At 37.3% G+C, this 20,207-nt stretch overlaps 1 long non-coding RNA gene across 7 annotated transcripts in view; it reads right to left on the bottom strand.

Moving 5' to 3' along the window:
* Positions 1-1,170: 1,170 nt before the first annotated feature.
* The window catches only part of LOC144305251 (uncharacterized), a 53,049-nt gene continuing 34,012 nt past the window's right edge, over positions 1,171-20,207 (bottom strand). For 5 of the 7 annotated variants that reach the window (XR_013372306.1, XR_013372309.1, XR_013372312.1 and 2 more), the window contains one exon: positions 1,171-1,626. This is a non-coding gene — a long non-coding RNA (uncharacterized LOC144305251). Of the gene's footprint in view, positions 1,627-19,018; positions 19,165-20,207 lie in introns of all 7 variants that reach the window. The other 2 variants (XR_013372310.1, XR_013372305.1) reach the window with 1 other exon arrangement.

Genomic DNA, 20,207 nt, shown 5'->3' on the forward strand with positions numbered 1-20,207 from the left:
GATTTGGGACAAAAATGCCCTGCAGAGCAGTTAGGAAAGGATATTCTTTTTAAATAATGCTTGAACAATGGATATTCAAACAGAAAAAAACTTACACATAACCCCTAATTCATACCATACAGAAAAATCAACTCCTGGGAGATTGTAGATCTAAATGCGAAAAGCAGAATAAAGTTTCTAGATATCTAAAAGATATTCTCTTTTAGGAAGTGGGAAGTTGGAAAGATTTCTTAAATCAGACACAAAAAGTTAAAAAAAAATCAGACACAAAAAGCTGTAATTAAAAGGAGATAAAATTAAATTATAACTTTAAAATCAAGAACTTTTATTCCATGATGAATATTAAGAGAGTGAAAAAGAAAACCACAGAGTAAGAAATATTATTTGTAACCCATAACCAACAAAGAAATCATATACAGAATATTATATAAAGAATTTTACATGATCAACAAAGATCTGTTTCTTGATATGATGCAGTGAGAAGGACGGAAAAACACTTCTGTGGTATTCCTACCAAAAATGTATAACCTGAATTGAATCATAAAGAGACAAAATTGAATAAACCCAAATTGAGGACAATTCTACAAAACAAATAGCTTCTAATTTAAAAAAAAAAAATCAAGGCCATGAAAGACAAAGGAAAACTGAAAACCAATTCCAGATTAAAGGAAACAAAAAACCTTAGCCACTAAATGCTACATTCTTAATTGGATCCTAGACAAGAAAATAACAATTTTTCTTCTTTTACTGTAAATGACATTAACTAGCAAGACAATTTGAGAAATTTGAATAAGATAGTTCATTTTTATACCATATTGGTGATCATATAAATGATTATATATAAGATTATTGATTATTGATTTCTATTGATTATTGGTTGCCTTGCCGCACTTCCCTCCTCTCTATCTTCCCCATAGACCTTTCAGCTGCAAGGCCTATTATAGGACTATGGTGTCCCCTGTTGCTTTCCTCGGCCCTTATTGTTCTATTGCCATGTCCATCTTACTTGATTTCATTTGATGGAATAGGGAAGGGAGATTAAAATCCCCTTAAGTACAATTAATCCTATCCTATATAGGATAGGATTAATTGTACTTAAGGGGATTTATGAATTGAATCTCAGAAAAGCCAACCGACTTGGCCCTGCCTTTGGCAGAATGGGGTCTAGAATCCAGTTCCTACGTCATTACTCTTCCCTATAGTACATACTGCCTCTCTAGGACCTCTGGCCTCTGAATTATTTCATCTTCTACAGAGAATCGAATTCCTTCTTAATAAATGTCTTTGAACCATGGTGTGTTTGATTTCTATGGTTGCTGTAACAAATTACTGTCAACTTAGTGCCTTAAAACAACACAAATTTATTCTCTTACAGTTCTGGAGGCCAGAGGCCTGAAATCAATTTCTCTACAAAAGAATCAAGGCATCAGCAGAGCTATAGTTCCTCTAAAGGCTCTAGAGGAGAATGCTTTCCCTTGCCTTTTCTGGTTTCTGGTAAACGTCTACATTACTTGGCTTGTAGTCCCTTCCTTCATCTCCAAAGCCAAAGATGTAGCATCTTCTCTCTGCGATTCTGCTTCCTTCTGCTTTCATCACATGGCCTTCTCATCTGTGTCAAATTTCCTTCTGTCAAAAAAAAAAAAAAAAAATTCCTTCTGTCTTGTTATAATGACACTTTGGACAGAATTTAGTGCCCACCTGATAATCCAGGATACTCGCCTTATTGAGAGATTCCTAACTTAATCACATTAGCAAAGTATCTTTTGCCACAGAAGGTAACACGCACAGGTCCCAAAGATTGAGACCTGATGACCACTGGGGCCATTATTCAGCCTGCCACATGTGGTAACAAATTTAGTGACATGGATATAAACAGCTTCCAAAACTGTGACCTACATGAAAACATTCAAATGCAAACTGAAAAAGGTAGGGATAAGGACACTGTCAGAAAAAAAAAAAAAAACCTAACATCTAGAGTACAATGAAATGTTTATAAAATATCTTTGCTTTTACTTGACTCTTAGTACAATAATCTGACTATAAAAAGACATTTTAAAGACAATAGGGGAGGGGATCCCTGGGTGGCTCAGCGGTTTGGTGCCTGCCTTTGGCCCAGGGCGCGATCCTGGAGTCCCGGGATTGAGTCCCACATCAGGCTCCCGGCATGGAGCCTGCTTCTCCCTCCTCCTGTGTCTCTGCCTCTCTCTCTCTCTCTCTCACTATGTCTATCATAAATAAATAAATAAATCTTTGAAAAATAAATAAATAAAAATAAAGACAATAGGGGACATTTGAATGTAAACTGGGTATTAAAGGATTCCAAGGAATTCTTGTTAATATCATTAAATGTGAAAAATGGAATTGAGTTATGTAAGAAAGTATTCATATTTTTAAGAGGTGCCTAATGAATTATGTAGGGGTAAAGTGACATAAGAACTAGAATTATCTTTAAGATGTTCACCAAAGGATAAGTTTAGTAATAAAGTAAAAATGGCATAAGAGTCCTAATTATTAAATATGGGTGACAGGAAAGTGGGTGGGGAGTCATGACACTATTATCTCTGTTGTTGTGCATATTTGAAATTTTCCAAGAGGAAATAAGAAATGTATAGCCTCCACTTCAGAATACAAATTGCCTCTCCCAATCCCCAGGCTCAGCCTCTGACCAGTTGCTCTAGAGGGCAGAGAAGCAAATGGAAGCAAAGAAACCTGCCTCATAGAAATAAAGAGTGAAGCGGTAATGATGGTGAGCGTATGTGTTTAGCATTTGAGAGGCTGTCTGCTTGGTAACTATTACCAAAAAAATCTCAAGGTTTTAATGATAGAAACTCATAGGAACTTTTTGTGTTTGGGTGTTGGTTGTGTTTTTCTTTTGCAAACCATTTTCTCCCTATTTGTGGGATTGTGATAACCAATATAAGGTTCTTTCCCCAATGAGGTTGGAATATGAAAGGAGTAAAGCCATCAACCCCATCCCACCTGCTTCCAGGCTCTTTTCCATAATACTCCCAGAGTCAGCCTTCTAACAAACCAAAATGACCCTGTCTTCTCGGTGGTTTCCCTGTCTATGCCAGATAAAGTCCACAGATCTTGACAAGACCCTTCATGATCTGGCCTCTCCCAAAGCTGAGGATCCAAAAGTTATAAGAAGAAAAAAAATAAGTTCCCAAAAAATAAAAGATAAAGATAAAGGGATTCAGTTCTAATAGTGGTCCAACAAAAAAATTATAAAACAAACAAAAAGTGAAAATCAAGCTTCAGATATTAGGGCAGCATTAAAATTCAGTTTGTAGTTCTTTTTTTTTAAGATTTTATTTATTTATTCATGATAATCATACAGAGAGAGAGAGAGAGAGAGAGGCAGAGACACAGGCAGAGAGGGAGAAGCAGGCTCCATGCACCGGGAGCTCGACGTGGGATTCGATCCCAGGCCTCCAGGATCGCGCCCCAGGCCAAAGGCAGGCGCCAAACCGCTGCACCACCCAGGGATCCCTTCTTTTTTTTTTTTAATTTAAATTTGATTAGCCCACATATGGTATCATTAGTTTCAGATGTAGAGTTCAATAATCCGTAACACCTGGTGTTCATCACATCACATGCCCTCCTTAATGCCCATCACCCAATTACCCCATCCCCCACTAGCAATCCTCAGTTTGTTTCCTATAGTTAAGATCTCTCATGGTTTGTCTCCCTCTCTGATTTCTTTCTATACTGTTTTCCCTCCCTTCTCCCCTGATCCTCTGTGCTATTTCTTATATTCCACATATGAGTGAAACCATATAACTGTCTTTCTCCAATTGACTTCTTTTGCTCGCCATAATACCCTCCAGTTCCATCCGTGTTGATGTAAATGGGAAGTATTCATCCTTTCTGATGGCTGAGTAATATTCCATTGCATACATATACCACATCTTCCTTATCCATTTGCAGCTGACATGATCCTTTATGTGGAAAATCCAAAGACTCCACCCCAAAATTGCTAGAACTCATACAGGAATTCAGCAACACGGCAGGATATAAAAATCAATGCACAGAAATCAGTTGCATTTCTAAGCACTAACAATGAGACAGAAGAAAGAGAAATTAGAGAGTCGATCGCATTTGCAATCGCACCAAAAACCATAAGGTACCCAGGAATAAACCTAACCAAAGAGGTAAAGGATCTATACTCTAAAAACTACAGAACACATGGGAAAGAAATTCAGGAAGACACAAAGAAATGGAAAAACATTCCATGCTCCTGGATTGGAAGAATAAATATTGTGAAAATTTCTATGCTACCCAGAGCAATCTACACATTCAGTGCAATCCCTATCAAAATACCATTAACATTTTTCACAGATCTGGAATAAATATTCCTAAAGTTTGTATGGAACAAGGAAAGACCCTAAATGGCAGAATATTGAAAAAGAAAACAACACTGGGGCATCACAATCCTGGACTTCAAGCCCTATTACAAAGCTGTAATCGTCAAGACAGTATGATACTGGCACAAAAACAGACACATAGATCAATGGAACAGAATAGAGAACTCAGAAATAGAATAGAGAACCCCACTAATTTCCAACAAAGCAGGAAGAATATCCAATGGAAAAAGGACAGTTTCTTGAACAAATGGTGCTGGGAAAATTGGACAGCAACATGCAAAAGAATGAAACTGGACTATTTCCTTACACCACACACAAAAATAGACTCTAAATGAATGAAAGATCTTCATGTGGGACAGGAATCCATAATATCCTAGAGGAGAACACAGGCAGCAAGCTCTTTGACCTCAGCCATGGCAACTTCTTGCTAAAAATGTCTCCAAAGACAAGGGAAACAAAAGCAAAAATGAACTATTGGGACTTCATCAAGATAAAAAGCTTCTGCACAGTAAAGGAAACAGTCAACCAAACTAAAAGGCAACCTATGCAATGGGAGAAGATATTTACAAATGACATATCATAAAGGACTAGTATCCAAGATCTATAAAGAATTTACTGAACTCAAGACCCAAAGAACAAATAATCCAGTCAATAAATAGGCAGAAGACATGAATAGACATTTCTCCAAAGAAGACATACAAATGGCCAATAGAGTGGGCACCTGGATGCCTCAGTAGCTGAGCGTCTGCCTTTGGCTCAGGGCGTGATTCAGGGTCCTGAGATCAAGTCCCACATCAAGCTCCCTGCATGGAGCCTGCTTCTCCCTCTGCCTGTATCTCTGCCTCTCTCTGTGTGTCTCTCAGGAATAAATAAATAAAATCTTAAAAAAAAAAAAAAAGGCCAACAGACACATGAAAAAATGCTCCACATCACTGGTATCAGGGAAATACAAATCAACCACAGTTCAGAGTTCTTAACAGACCTAGACCATTCCAAGGGAGTACTTAGTATTTAATTTCAAATTCACATTCTGACTTGAAAGTAATTGCTAAGGTAATTAACATGGCATTGTAAAAATATTATCTAGATATGTTGGAAATCCTTCCTTTCTAAACCAAAAATCAAGTTGTCTAGTCTTAACAGGACAAAATGAACTGAAGTTGAAAGTGCCCTGGAAACTTCAGGATACAGGAATGCCATAACAATTTCTTTTCATCAATGAAATAAAACGATACAAACATATTTTCAGTGAAAAGTGAAAAGTCTCCTGGATTGCAAAATCAGATCTCCTTGCTTGCAAAAATTGCTTAACTGCTCATGCCTATCTGCCATCAATCCACTGCCTCACAACGAGATTTCTCCTTTTCTTAAAAGCCTAATTGGATTTGGGAGATAAAACATATGCAATAGATAAATATATACAAAGTTCTATGTTAATGCAAATTATTTCTTTGAAACGATTACCCAATAGTGACTTATCCCAAGTATTTAGCGTACTTACTCTTCTTTGCTTGGGCAACACTGTGTCTTCTGTGTTTCTAGTTAGTCTCTCTTTGCAGAAAGTAAATTGATAAGAAGTTGGATTTCATTCAGGTACTTGAATTTTCTCTCTCTTCTCTGAACAACTGTATATTTCTTATATGTCTTCTTTGTTTAGAAATGATTATACATTGACCTCAATTATTCTCTATTTCCCTTAAGGCTTTTCTTTATCAAAAACTGTATGTTTTCTCATGAGAGAAAACCTTCATGACATTGGATTTGCAATGATCTCTTGGATATGGCACTAAAAGCACAAGTAACAAAAGAAAATATATATAATATGGACTTCATAAACGTAAAACTTTTATACATCAAAGAACACTGTCAAGAAAGTGAAAAGAAAACCCACAAAATGGGAGAAACTATTTGTAAGTCATTTATCTGATTAGAAATCAATATCCAGAACAATGGAATAATTCCTACAACTCAACAATGAAAATACAAACAACCCAATTCAAAACTGGGCAAAAGATCTGATTAGACATTCCTCCAAAGAAGATATACAAATGGTCCGTAAGCACATGAAAAGATGTCACCATCACTAGTTATTAGGGAAATACAAATCACAATCACAGTGAGACACCTCTTTAACCAATGTGGACGGCTATTTTTTTCTTAATGGAAAATAACAAGTGTTGGCAAAGATATGCAGAAACTGGAACTCTTATGCATTTCTGGTGGGAATGTAACATGGTATAGCCACTGTAGAAATGACTGTGGCAATACCTCAAAAAGTTAAAAACAGAATTATCATATGATCCAACAATTCCATTCCACGTATATACCAAAAAAAATTGAAAATCAGGGATTTGGGTACTTATAGACCTACGTTCATAGCATCATTACTCAAAATAGTCAAAAGGTGAAAACAACACAAATCCATCAAGAGATGATTGGCTAAACAAAGTGAGATATATACATACAACCGAATATTATTCAGCCTCTCAGTGTTCTTCAGACTGAATGACTCCATTTTCTTTGAGTATTACCCATGGGTCAACTTAAAATAAAAACAAAAGCATTGCAAAGAGACCCAAGGTACTTGAGGTCAAACCCCAACTCTACAGCTTAAAAGGATATGATCTCAGCAAGTAATTTCATCTCTTTAGGACTCAATTTCATCATCTATAAAATGGCAGCTTGCTAGAGCCAGTGAAGCCATAGTTCTAGAAGCAGCCCACCCAGAAACAAGTACTGGCTTTTCAACCTGTTAGCTGTGGGTCCTCAGGCAACCTCTTTACTTTCTCTGTGCCTTGGTTTCCTAAGCTAGGAGATAAGGATAATATCAAACTAATGTGTTTAATGATGATTAAATGAGTTAATGCTTATAAAGCCTGTGGAACTGTATCTAGTACATAGTACAAGCTGAATTAAAAATTAACTTTTACTATTACTATATATGCTCAACTTTCTCTTTTAAAAAACAGCCTCAGATATTTTAAAATATTTCCTTCTATAAAAGAACTAATTTCCTTCCATAAAACTTGTTACCAGAGGGGACTGAATCTTTCAAACACAAACAATGCACCACAGTTTTGATTTTGATGGCTGGATCTATTTAGTTGTAAAATGTAAATATTTGATGTAAATTCTCTTAACAGGAGCTTTAAATAAATTTAAAATATAAAGGATTTTCCATGGAGTTGATTGTCCAGAATTTCTTAGAACATTCTCACTGCCAAGTTGAAAAATAATAATAGTAATAAAAGCTTTTCAAACATTCAACTTAAATGCCTTAATTCTTTGGAACTGTTCTTTTTCATTTCCGAGCTCCAAATAATGAAGAGCTATTGCTTCAGGAAAGAACAGAGAAGCCACACAGTTATTATCTGTTGATATGTTTGTCAAAGTAGGATACAACGTCTGAGATAAAGTGCTGCAGGCCTGACTGGTTCTATTGTCTGGAATAAAATCATGAGGAATGGGATCCAATGCCACAAGGAGGCCAAGGACTGAGCAAAGAAGGGGAGCTTTATTTTCAATCAGAAGTTTTTCTTCTTTCTACTCTGCAACCCTTACCCGTCCCTACCCCTGCCATGTTTTCCAAAACTACAATCTCAATAAAAGCTTAGGTAAAATAAAAGAAAGAACTAAAATAACATGTGAATTAGGTAAGTTGGCTATTCATTCCTCGTGTGTTCCTTCAGCTAGCAAACCACCACTGACTTGCATTCACCGATAGATTCAAGGATTTCTATTTGTGGCCACAAAGCAAAATAAATGGCAAATCCACGGATCTGGTGAGGCTCCTAAGGCTGTTTTGCATGCAGATAAACCCTAAAAAATATATAAGAAGTCCAGAAACAATCTTGGGGGGAAATCTCAAAGATTACTTTTTGGTTGAGGGGTTGCTTGTTGAACCCTCCTGTTCTGCTCAGGAATGGGACATCTCTCAATAAGCATTAATGCAGAACTGATTCCAACTTAGATTACTAAATCACTGTCTTGAAATGGGAAGTTCAAGTTCAAATTTAAAGGAACAGAAGTTAAATGTCTATATTCACCCACTTGGATTCTCACTTCATTGACATTTCCTTTAACCCATGACACCCATTTCCTTTAACCACCCTCACCGGATCTTTTGCTTCCAGCATAAACTCAGACAAAACCATTTATTGGGATCCCTGGGTGGCACGGTGGTTTGGCACCTGCCTTTGGCCCAGGGCGCGATCCTGGAGACCCGGGATCGAGTCCCACGTCGGGCTCCTGGTGCATGGGGCCTGCTTCTCCATCTGCCTATGTCTCTGCCTCTCTCTCTCTCTGTGACTATCATAAATAAATAAATTTTTTTTTTAAAAAGTAAAAAAAAAAAAAATTTATTAACAGAGTAAAAACAGTTAGAATCCCTAAGGCAGGAAGAAGTGGGGAGTCCAGGGCTAAGAATGGATGGTTGATCAACACAAGTGAACATACTTAAGTCCTTGCTAAATTTTCTCATGATTTATCCCATACAGAGTTCCAAGGAATCTTTGAATTTTAAATTATTGAGATGGTCACTTGAACTTACAGAGCATAAAAGGAATAAAATGGGAATGGGAAGCCACATAAATGTTAAATGACTAGTTCATTGGCGAAATCAATTAACTTCAAACTGACTCGTACTGCACCAACAATATTTAACAAAATATCAGAGAATCAGGTGCTTTTTAAAAGTCAGTTAGCTGATTTAAAATGCTGAGTTGACTCAGGTCTTGTCCTCGCCTATACTAAGCCCTTCTCCAATATCCTCTAAATATCACACTTTTCAGATATCGCTCTATTACTCTATCTAAAACTGTTCCTTTCTAATCAGAATTCCTAGCACTTTAGGGAGGCCTGGGTCACTCAGTGGTTGAGCGTCTACCTTCAGCCCCAGGGCATGATCCTGGAGACCCGGGATCGAGTCCCACATCGGGGGTCTCTCTGCAGGGAGCCTGCTTCTCCCTCTGCCTATGTCTCTGCCTCTCTCTCTGTGTGTCTCTCATGAATAGATAGATAAAATCTTTAAGAGAGAACTCCTAACACTTTATTAGAAACACTAATGTTGCCCTCTTCTTACTTTGTTTTAGAGTTATTTGTTTCTTTTCCTGCAGGCAGGAGTAATGTGTTTTTAATTTTTCACAATGCCTTATGTAAAGTACCCAAAATATTAATTGAATGAATGTCTTCAATTTTCCTGTCACGTACCATTATGCGGAAAGATCTCTAACCATTCTAATGCAGATGAAGGACTGACAAGAATCCAAGTTTCTCTTAAATTTTACTTTTCATGAACTTGCCTTCCTGCTTGTATCATACTTACACTGATTATCAAAAAGCTTGATTTCCTAGAGTGCACAACTGTCAGGAGGAGGGAGACAGACCAGAATGCTGAATGAGTGACAAGAAGAAATCAGTTTAAAATTAAAACTCTATCTTAGCTATGATAAGTCATGTTCCCTGAGGAAAAGACTGTAGGGGAGATTTGCATTCAGACTTTCTTCCTCCCCCCAATTGCAGATTGAACATCTGTAATAGGGTAAAGAATGAAGGATTAGGAGGAAGGCGAGATTGAACTGTGATATAGAAACAACAGATGTTTCACCAAATGCCATTGGGAGGGCAGAGATGGGATAACACCTCAGAGTTGTTCCAAATTGAGGTAAGAGAGCCTGGGACATTTTGCATATCCCCTAGTCATTGGACGCAGGCAGCTTCCAAACACAGCATAGTCTTGGGAAAGGACAATTTCCAGAGAGGGACTTGGGTGAAAGCTGTCAGCAGCCAATATTTTAGGGAACTGAAGGAAGGAGCATCCCAGTCTTGAAGCAGGGACTCTGAGTAGTAGACCACAGTATCCCCTACAAAGTTAATTTACAAAGCAATCTACATATATGGCCAATGAAGTGAATATATATATACAAACAAATCAGCACTGCTATTTAACCAAGAAAATCAAGTCACTAAGTCACAAGGTATTTTTTTATATTATTTTAAGAGGTTATTGAGAAAATGAGGCATCTAAAATAATTTCTGTCATTGCCTTGGCCAGACATCTAGTGATAGCACAAGTATCACCTGCAAAGTATATTTACTTAAATGAAATCAGGAAAATAATGCTTGGGTCCATTGCTTTCCCAAAAGACACTGATGGGAACAGATTCTCTCTCTACTCAGTTTTATGACATTATTGCTAATACTGCATTGAGGTGAAATAGTATTATAGTTAAGAATATAGATCCTAGCTGTGCCTGGCATACCGTTAATTCCCTTTAATGGTAGTATGAACATTTAATATCATAAAAGATCCAGTAATATTTAGAACATTTATCAGTTTATCACCATTCTTGAGTACAAATCCTCACTCCCCACTCCAAAAAGAAATGCTGCTGTCTGGGTTTGGTGTGGAATTATTACTTACACAAAACAGTTTACATGAGTAAATGAGTTTGGATAGATTGATGAGAAATCAACAGGGCTTCCCCAATATTAGACACCCATATGTCCTTGAATAGACTCAAATTGACACAGTAACCATTATTCTAAAAGTCAGAGTGGCCTACCATAAGAACTCAGCCTAAGACTCAAGACACTAAAAATAATAATCCTATATTCAGAGGAATATTATACAAATGGAAATAATCAGTTGGAAGGTAGGCAGGAATAATATCATGGATATGTTATAAAAAAGTAGTTGAGAGGGACGTCTGGGTGGCTCAGCAGTTGAGCATCTGCCTTCAGCTCAGGGAGTGATCCTGGGGTCCCAGATGGAGTCCCACATTGGACTCCCTGCAGGGAGCCTGCTTCTCCCTCTGCCTGTGTCTCTGCCTCTCTCTGTGTCTCTCGTGAATAAATAAATAAAATCTTTTTTAAAAAAAGAAAAGAAAAGTAGTTAAGAATAGGAGCCCTAAGTCAAACTGAAAAAAAAAAAATTCTCATATTGCTTTTCTGCTATGTACATTCTTAGGACAAGTTAATAACTTTTCTGAGCCTTACTTTTCTCAACGCAATTAGTAATAATTCCAGTCTCATTAAGATTACGGTGCTATCAAGGGTGACATCAGCAAGATGGGAGGCTAGAAGGACCTAGTACTCATCCCCTAAAAAAAACCAGCAATTTTAAAACTACCCACAAAAAAAAAAAAAAAAAAAAAAAAAAAAAAAAAGGCCAGCTCTGGGTGAGCTCCAGAGTATAACAAGAAAGCTGCAACAACCCAGTGGAACACAAAAACTGATGATAGCTACATAGAAAAGCAAAGAAAGCATTTTACCTACATCACCCTATCCCCCAGCCTGGTGTGTTTGGGCAAGAAGAAGGCCCCAAATTCGCCCATGGGTATATGGGGAGCAGGAGAACCCCAGAAGCTCTAACTACCCAGGCCTACAGCAGCCCTCACTGCTGCCATGGATACACACAGCTTGTCCCACCAAGGACCCCCACAGTCTTTGCTGACTAGTAGAGCTGCCCGGAGTCCACACTGCTTCACTGCTTCACCTCCCACCTCCAGCTGCAGCACCCTAGCCCAATGGCACTCACAAGTGAAGCTAGTCCACAAAGTCTAGAATAAAGGACTGCTCCTTCAAATGCACAAGTGTTCTTAACACAAGTGTTCATTAATTAGATGGGAGGAATCTTTTCACAATGTAAACATATGTCAAATCATCATGACGTACACCCTAAGTATCTTATAATTATGTCAGTTATACCTCAATAAAGCTAAAAAAGGAAGACTCAAATACATAAAGTCAGAAAATAAAGGAGGAGATATTACAATGGGTATCTCAAATATTAAAAGAATCATAAGAGACTCTTATGAACCATTATACTCCAACAAAGGAGACAACCTACAAGAAATGGTTACATTCTTGGAAACATACAACCTATCAAAACTAAATTAAGAGGAAATAGAAATCCTAAATAGACTGATAACAAATAAGGAGATTGGATCAGTAATCAAAAATCTTCCAGGGTGCCTGGCTGGCTCAGCTGGTTAAGTGTCTGCCTTGCCTTTGGCTCAGATCATGATCCCAGTGTCCTGGGATCAAGCCCCGCATCGGGCTCCCTGCTCTGCAGGAAGTCTGCTGCTCCATCTCCCTCTGCCTGATGCTCCCCCTGCTTGTGCACTCTCTCTCTCTCTCTCTCTCTCTAATATATAAATAAAAACCTTTAAAAAAATCTTCCAACAAATAAAAGCCCAGGATCAGATGATTTCATAGGTAAGTTCTACCAAACATTCAAAAAAGAATTATTACTAATCTTTCTTAAACTCATCCCCAAAAAAAGAAGAGGGAACATTTCCTAACTCATTATATGAAGCCAGCATCACCCTAAAACCAAAACCAACGATACTAAAAGAAGAGAAAATTAATGCCAATATCTCTGATGAACATAGATGCAAAAATCCTCAGTAAAATACTAGCAAACTAAATGCAACAGCACATTAAAAGCATCATAAATCAGGACTATGTGGGATTTAATCCTGGGAAGCAAAAATGGCTCAACAAATGCTAATCAATCAGTGTAATACACCACAGTAACCAAATGAAAGGGGAAAAAAATACATGATCATTTTAATAGACACAGAAAAAGCATTTGACAAAATTCAATACATATTCATGATTAAAACTTTGAAAAAAATAGTAATAAAAGGAACTTACCTCAACACAATAAATACCATCTATGAAAAGCCCACAGCTAATATTATAATCAATAGGAAAACACTGAAAGCTTTTCCTCTAAGATCTGTTACCAGCATGGATGCCCACTCTCATAATTTCTTTTTAACATAATAGTAGATAGTAGAAGTCCTAGCCAGAGCAATTAGACAAGAAAAAGAAATAAGCCATCCAACTCAGAAAGGAAAAAGTAAAAGTATCTTTTATCTGCAGATGACAAGATCACATGTGTAAAAACTCTAAAAGCTTAACCAAAAAAATGGTTAGAACTGATAAACAATTCAGTAAAATTATAGGATACAAAACCAATAGACGAAGATCAGTTATATTTCTGTATACAAACATCAATCCAAAAAGTAAATTGAAAAAGCAATCTCTTTCACAGTGCAACAAAAAGAACAAAATACTTAGGGATAAACTTAACCAAAGAGGTAAAAGTCTTATACATTTGAAAGTATAAAACATCAGTGAAGTAAATTTTAAAAGACACAAATGGAAAGACATTTCGTGCATATGGTAAGAAATAGTATTGTTCGTATGTTAATATGTTCATTGTTAATATGTCCATCCTATTCAGAGTGATCTACAGATTCAATGCAATCACCATCAAAATACTACTTCTTGGGCAGCCCGGGTGGCGCAGCAGTTTAGCCCTGCCTTCAGCCCAAGACGTGATCCTGGACACCCGGGATCAAGTCCCACGTCGGGCTCCCTGCATGGAGCCTGCTTCTCCCTCTGCCTGTGTCTCTGCCTCTCTGTCTCTCTGTTTCTCTCATGAATAAATAAATAAAATCTTTTAAAATAAATAAATAAATAAATAAATAAATAAATAAATAAAATAGAAGTAGAAAAACAATCTAAAATTCATGTAGAATTACAAAAGATCCTGAATAGTCAAAACCATCTTGAGTAAGAAGAACAAGCTCAAGACATCACACTCACTGATTTCCAAACATATTACAAAGCTATAGTAACCAAAATAGTATGGTACTGACATAAAAACAGATATATACACCAATGGAACAGAACAGAATGCCCAGAAATAAGTCCACTTATCTATGATCAACGGATCCTCAACAAAGGTATCAAGAGAACACAGTGAGGGAAGGATAGTCTCTTCAGTAAACCATGGTGGGAAAACTAAATATCCAAATGCAGAAGACAGAAAATGGACTCTTATCTCATCCTATCTACAAATATCAACTTAAATGGATTATTAGACTTAAGCATAAGACTTGAAACTTTTAAAATATTAGAAGAAAGCATAAGGAAAAAACTCCTTAACATTGTTATAGGCAATAATATTTTAAACGTGACACAAGAAGCAGGCAACAAAAGCAAAAGACATGTGGGATTACATCAAGCTGAAAGCTTCTGCATGGCAAAGGAACCCATGAACAAAATGAAAGGCAATCTACGGAGGCAATCTACGGAGAAAATATTTACAAACCACATATCTGACAAGGAGTTAAAATTCAAAATATATAAGTAATTCATATACCTCAATAGAAAAAAAAGGTTTAAAAATGGGCAAAGGACGTCAATAGACCTTTCTCAAAAATAAAAATAAAAGACACATAAAGGGCCAGAGGTATATGATAAAACTTCTCAATATCACTAATCACCAAGGAAATGCAAATCAAAACCACAATGTTTTTATTTATTTATAATGAAAACAGGTGAGAATTTTCACACCGGCTAGAATGACTATCAGACAGGAGATAACAAATGTTGGTGAGAATGTGCAGAAAAGGAAACCATTGCACAATTTGGTGAGAATGTAAATTAGCATAGCCATTATGAAAAACAGTAAGGATATTCTTCAAAAAATTAAAAACAGGCTATCCCTGGGTGGCCCAGTGGTTTAGCACCTGCCTACGGCCCAGAGCATGATCCTGGAGACCCGGGATCAAGTCCCACATCAGGCTTCCGGCATGGAGCCTGCTTGTCCCTCTGCCTGTGTCTCTGCCTCTCTCTCTCTCTCTCTCTCTCTCTCTCTCTCTCACTCTGTGTCTCTCACGAATAAATAAAATCTTAAAAAAAAAATTAAAAATAGAACTGCCTCATGATCCAGCAATCCCACTGCTGCATATATTTATCCAAGGGAAATGAAATCAATATCTCAGAGATACCTATTCTCCTACGTACATTGTAGCATTATTCACAACAGCCAAGATATACAAACAAACTAAATGTCCGTTGATGGATGAATAGATAAAGCAAAAGTGGTGAGTGTATATACAATGGAATATTTGTTCAGCCTTGAAAAAGAAGGAAATCCTAACATTTATGACAACATAAGTGAGCCTGGAGGACATTTATACTAAGTGAAATAAGCCAGACACAGAGAAACAAATAATTCATGATCTCACATATATGTGGAATCTAAAATAGCCACATTTGAATGTGAACTGGTGCCGCCACTCTGGAAAACTGTGTGGAGGTTCCTCAAAGAGTTAAAAATAGACCTGCCCTATGACCCAGGGATTGCCCTGCTGGGGATTTACCCCAAAGATACAGATGCAGTGAAACGCAGGGACACCTGCACCCCGATGTTCACAGCAGCAATGTCCACAATAGCCACACTGTGGAAGGAGCCTCGGTGTCCATCGAAAGATGAATGGATAAAGAAGCTGTGGTCTATGTATACAATGGAATATTCCTCAGCCATTAGAAACGACAATACTCACCATTTGCTTCGACGTGGATGGAACTGGAGGGTATTATGCTGAGTGAAATAAGTCAATCAGAGAAGGACAAACATTATATGGTCTCATTCATTTGGGGAACATAAAAAATAGTGAAAGGGAATAAAGGGGAAAGGAGAAAAAATGAGTGGGAAATATCAGAAAGGGAGACAGAACATGAGAGACTCCTAACTCTGGGAAATGAACAAGGGGTAGTGGAAAGGGAGGTGGGCACGGGGTGGGGGTGAATGGGTGACAGGCACTGAGGGGGGCACCTGATGGGATGAGCACTGGGTGTTATTCTGTATGTTGGCAACTTGAACACCAATAAAAAATAAATTTATAAAAAAATAAAATAAATAAAATAACCACATTTGTTAAAATAGAGAGTATAATGGTGGTTTCCAGGGACTCAGGGGAGGGGGAAATGGGAAGATGTTGTTCCAAAGGTACATTTCAATTAGACAAGATGAATGAGTTCTGAAGATCTAATGTACGGTAGTGTCAATGTGGTTAACAGCACTGTATTGTATACTTGAAATTTGCTAAGAGGGTAGATCTTAAGTATTCTCACCACAAGAAAGAAAGGAAGGAAAGGAGGGGGCACCTGGCTGGCTTAGTCAGTGGAGTATGCAACTCTTGATCTCCAGGATTGCGAGTTCAAGCCCCAGTTGAGTGTAGAGATTACTTAAAAATAAAACCAAAAAAAAAAAAAAAAAAGAAGGAAGGAAATGGTGACTACATGAAATGATAGATATGTTCATTAGCTTGACTGTTGCAATTATTTCTATATATGCATATGTCTCGAAAGAGGTTGTACAACTTAGACATACACCGTTTTTGCCAATTCCTTCCCTCAGTGAAGACAGGAGGGAGATCATGGTGCCGTTACACAGGATTTTATGTGAAAAGTGCTTAGCAGAATGTTTAATATATTCATACATTCAAGTAAATAGTAAATACCAAATAGTAACAGTATGTTTGAAGATATTACAGATTTGAAGAACTATATTCAACCTTCATTGAAATATGTTCTATGGAACAGCTATGAGAAAATCATCTTTTGAAAATTTAAGTTATAAAATATTCCAAAGCCCCATGATATTGTGAAACAATGGTCAGCCCCAATTGTGTTAGTGCCACATATTCTTGCATCATGGTTTCAGACTTTTTTAGTTCACAATCCCTCTAAAAGATTTTTGAAAAACTATGTAGTTCTTCAGATATTTAACTTTACTTTTCTTTAAAAAAAAAAAAAGATTTTATTTACTTATTTGAGAGAGAGAGAGCAAAAGTGAGCATGAGCAGGGGGAGGGGCACAGGGGGAGGGAGAGGCAGGCTCCTCACGGAGTGGGGAGCCCAACGCAGGGCTCAATCCCAGGACCCAGAGATCATGACCTGAGCCCAAGTCAGACACTTAACTGACTGAGCCACCCAGGTGCCCCTAACTTTACTTTTTTCATGAGTTTTTACATTTTATTTTTTATTATCAGGAAAGAGAAATATGTACATTTCATGAAATAAAATAAATGAGGTCTGACTAATCAGAATAAACCCTTCATAATATACTTTGATGAAATAGGTATTAACTCTCTTATGGAATTAAGCACTAGCTGACCTGCAGACACATCTTAGAAACAGCCTCTGTAAGAAGCACCTCTGTAGAAACTAAAGTTAGTTTCCTGGCTCTACAAGACTGGGTTGGAAATTTAGTATGGTACATTTGACTAGTTCTTCATACTTTTCAAAGAAATTTCGTACTCTTCTTTCTCGTTATGGGCTGTATCTCTGAACTATCACTTGGTCGGAGAACCACTTCTCTTGACTCTCTGTGGCCTTTATAGAGACAGCAAAAGGAAAATGGCTAAAAATAAGCTGTCCTAAAATTGACTCTCTCATTTCTCAACATATTCCCATATATTTTGACTTTCTATGCTTAATTCAGCCCACCACTTTAGTTCCAGCCCTCTTCTTTCTGAGAAATATATTTTCAATTCTTGGGAAAATGGAAGGATGATCATTTCCCACAAGGTCAATGAAGAGAGAGCAATGCCAATACATCTATAGCCTGTTTCAAAAGAAGAGAGGAAAAAAAGGCAAAGAGTTGGCAATATTTTTTTTTTTAAGTGCTGCAACTGCTCTATAAGATCACTGGCTCTTGAGTTGTAAAGGAAATATTGACAGAATCTGAAACTTAATTTATTGTTATCTAAAGATCATGCAGATAACTTAAAAACTGTTAGGCATCATTTACAACCACCAAGTCTCCTAAACCAATATCCCAGAAAGAGGTGAAATTTACCAGCTTTGCATTATCAGTGAGGGAAAGGTCATGGAATTCCTGAGCTGGAAGCATTTTGAAAATATCTAGTTCACTAGCTTCATTTTCAGGTGCCAAGAAAATGTGAAAATATTAGAAGTATGTTTTAACATATCCTTTAAAATCCATTATCATTTTTTTTTTTTAAAGAAAACAAATGACACAGTGAAGAACAGTCGTCCTCTGTCAGAGAAAGTTATCCTCTTCAACCAAGTACACAGCTTCAGGAGGGATTCAGTAGAGCAGGGGAAAAAAAAGAGAGAGAAAGGAAAAAAGCCAGGCAGATTAACCTGGCCATCAATAGGGTGACAAATGTTGCAGCCAGAAACCCTGACATCTGGTGAATGCACTATTTCTAAGTTATCCAGACATTGCAATGAAATGTCATGCAGTCCTATCCAAGAAGGAGCATGGGTTCTTGTAAAAAGAATCTGGGTTTAAGTCCTAGTTTAACCATTTATTGGATAAGTTGGGCAAATACCTTCACATCTCTGACCCTGACCTTCATCTTTAAGAAAGGAAAAATAATGAACTACTCCGCCCACCTTACATAGCTGTAAGGACCAAATGAGATAGATGATGATACGTGGTAAAGGTCAGAGTAAACTATAAAGGGCTAGGACAGCAAAACCCAAATATAATTCATGTTCCATGTGCCCCCGTTTATGTAAAGTAACAGAAACAGTCCAGCAAAAAAATGCAAACATACATGCACTCACACATATGCACATGTACAAGCTTGTTATTGTCTGGGTTTTTTTAATTCGATTTTAGCCATCCTCCTGGATGAGAAGTGGTATCTCATTGTGGGTTTGATTGGCATATTCCTAATGACTAATAATATTGAGCATCTTTTCTATGCTTATATCTTTCACACATGTCCTCCCGTTCCATTGGCTGTCCTTTTATTTTCCTGGTAGTGTCATTTGAAGCACAAGAGTTTTTAACTTTGATGAAATCCCATTTACCTGTTTTTTCTTCTTCCATAGTTTGTGCTTTTAGCATCTTCTTTTCTTTAATTTCACCCTCATTCAAACATATAGACTACTTTAAAGCTAGTCCAGGAACCGGGGGCTACCTGCGCCAAAGCTGTCCTAGCCACAGTGGATCTTGGCTGGAAATAAGAGACACATTAGAACTCTGTACCACATGAATTCGTTGATTTCTACTCTTTCATCATCCCACCCTTCCACACCCACCATACCCCACCCTTAGTTTCTGCCGAAGTTCCTTTTGGAAAACTCCAACGTCATCACAGGTGAACAAAAGGAAAAAGGTTACATCTCTGCCAGGGTATGTTGGAAAATAAGTATGTTCTCAATGATCAGATGTCTCTGTGCTACACTTTCAACTAAAAAGTTCAGAAGGACCAGTATAGAAAGTATGGACCCAGAAGGCACAGAACTGGATAGAATCATGATTATCCTCACCAAATTTGCAAGAAGAATTGACAAACAAAAGCCTGAAAGAAGAGTCAGAAGAGTATAAAAAGTAAAAACAAACCATGAAAATACATAATGGCCTGTATTCGCTTTTCAAGGAGGAGAAGGTTCTCCATACCTCGGGGGGTATTAATGGGTATCGTTGGCCAGTACTTCTTTTCTAAAGTAACTGCAGGTTAGTACTATGTCCACCTAAGGGGAGATTGGCGTTCTCGTAGAAATTTGACTATAAGAAAATGGATCCGGCTTAAACCAGAAAGTTTCAATCCCAATTCCCTAATTATGGAAAAGAGTATTTGGTTGGTCTAAGCTGATCGAGTTACCATCACTTCTCCAATCAAAGTGGCCAACATCATGTAGTACAAACAGGACTCCTTCAGGAAGGAAAGCTGAAAACATATCTAATGTGAAAATGGCTTAAGGTAGTGTCATTACCTGGTAGAAAGAACAGCAATAGTCTAGACAAGTCCATAGTCTTTACACTCGATGCATTCTTTAAATGAGTCTGTCCCATTAAGAATCAGTGGAGTTTTTCTAACTTTCGTATACACACACACACACACACACACACACACACACACACAATTCCCATGAGCACTGCAATTATAAGATTAAAATATCTTTTACAAATACATATCTATGTTTAGTTCTTTCTCTAAACAGCAAATTCTAAAAAAAATAAAAATAAAAAATAAACAGCAAATTCTCCCATAAC

This window comes from Canis aureus, chromosome 35, assembly GCF_053574225.1.
Source record: "Canis aureus isolate CA01 chromosome 35, VMU_Caureus_v.1.0, whole genome shotgun sequence".
In the NCBI taxonomy this organism is placed as follows: domain Eukaryota; kingdom Metazoa; phylum Chordata; class Mammalia; order Carnivora; family Canidae; genus Canis; species Canis aureus.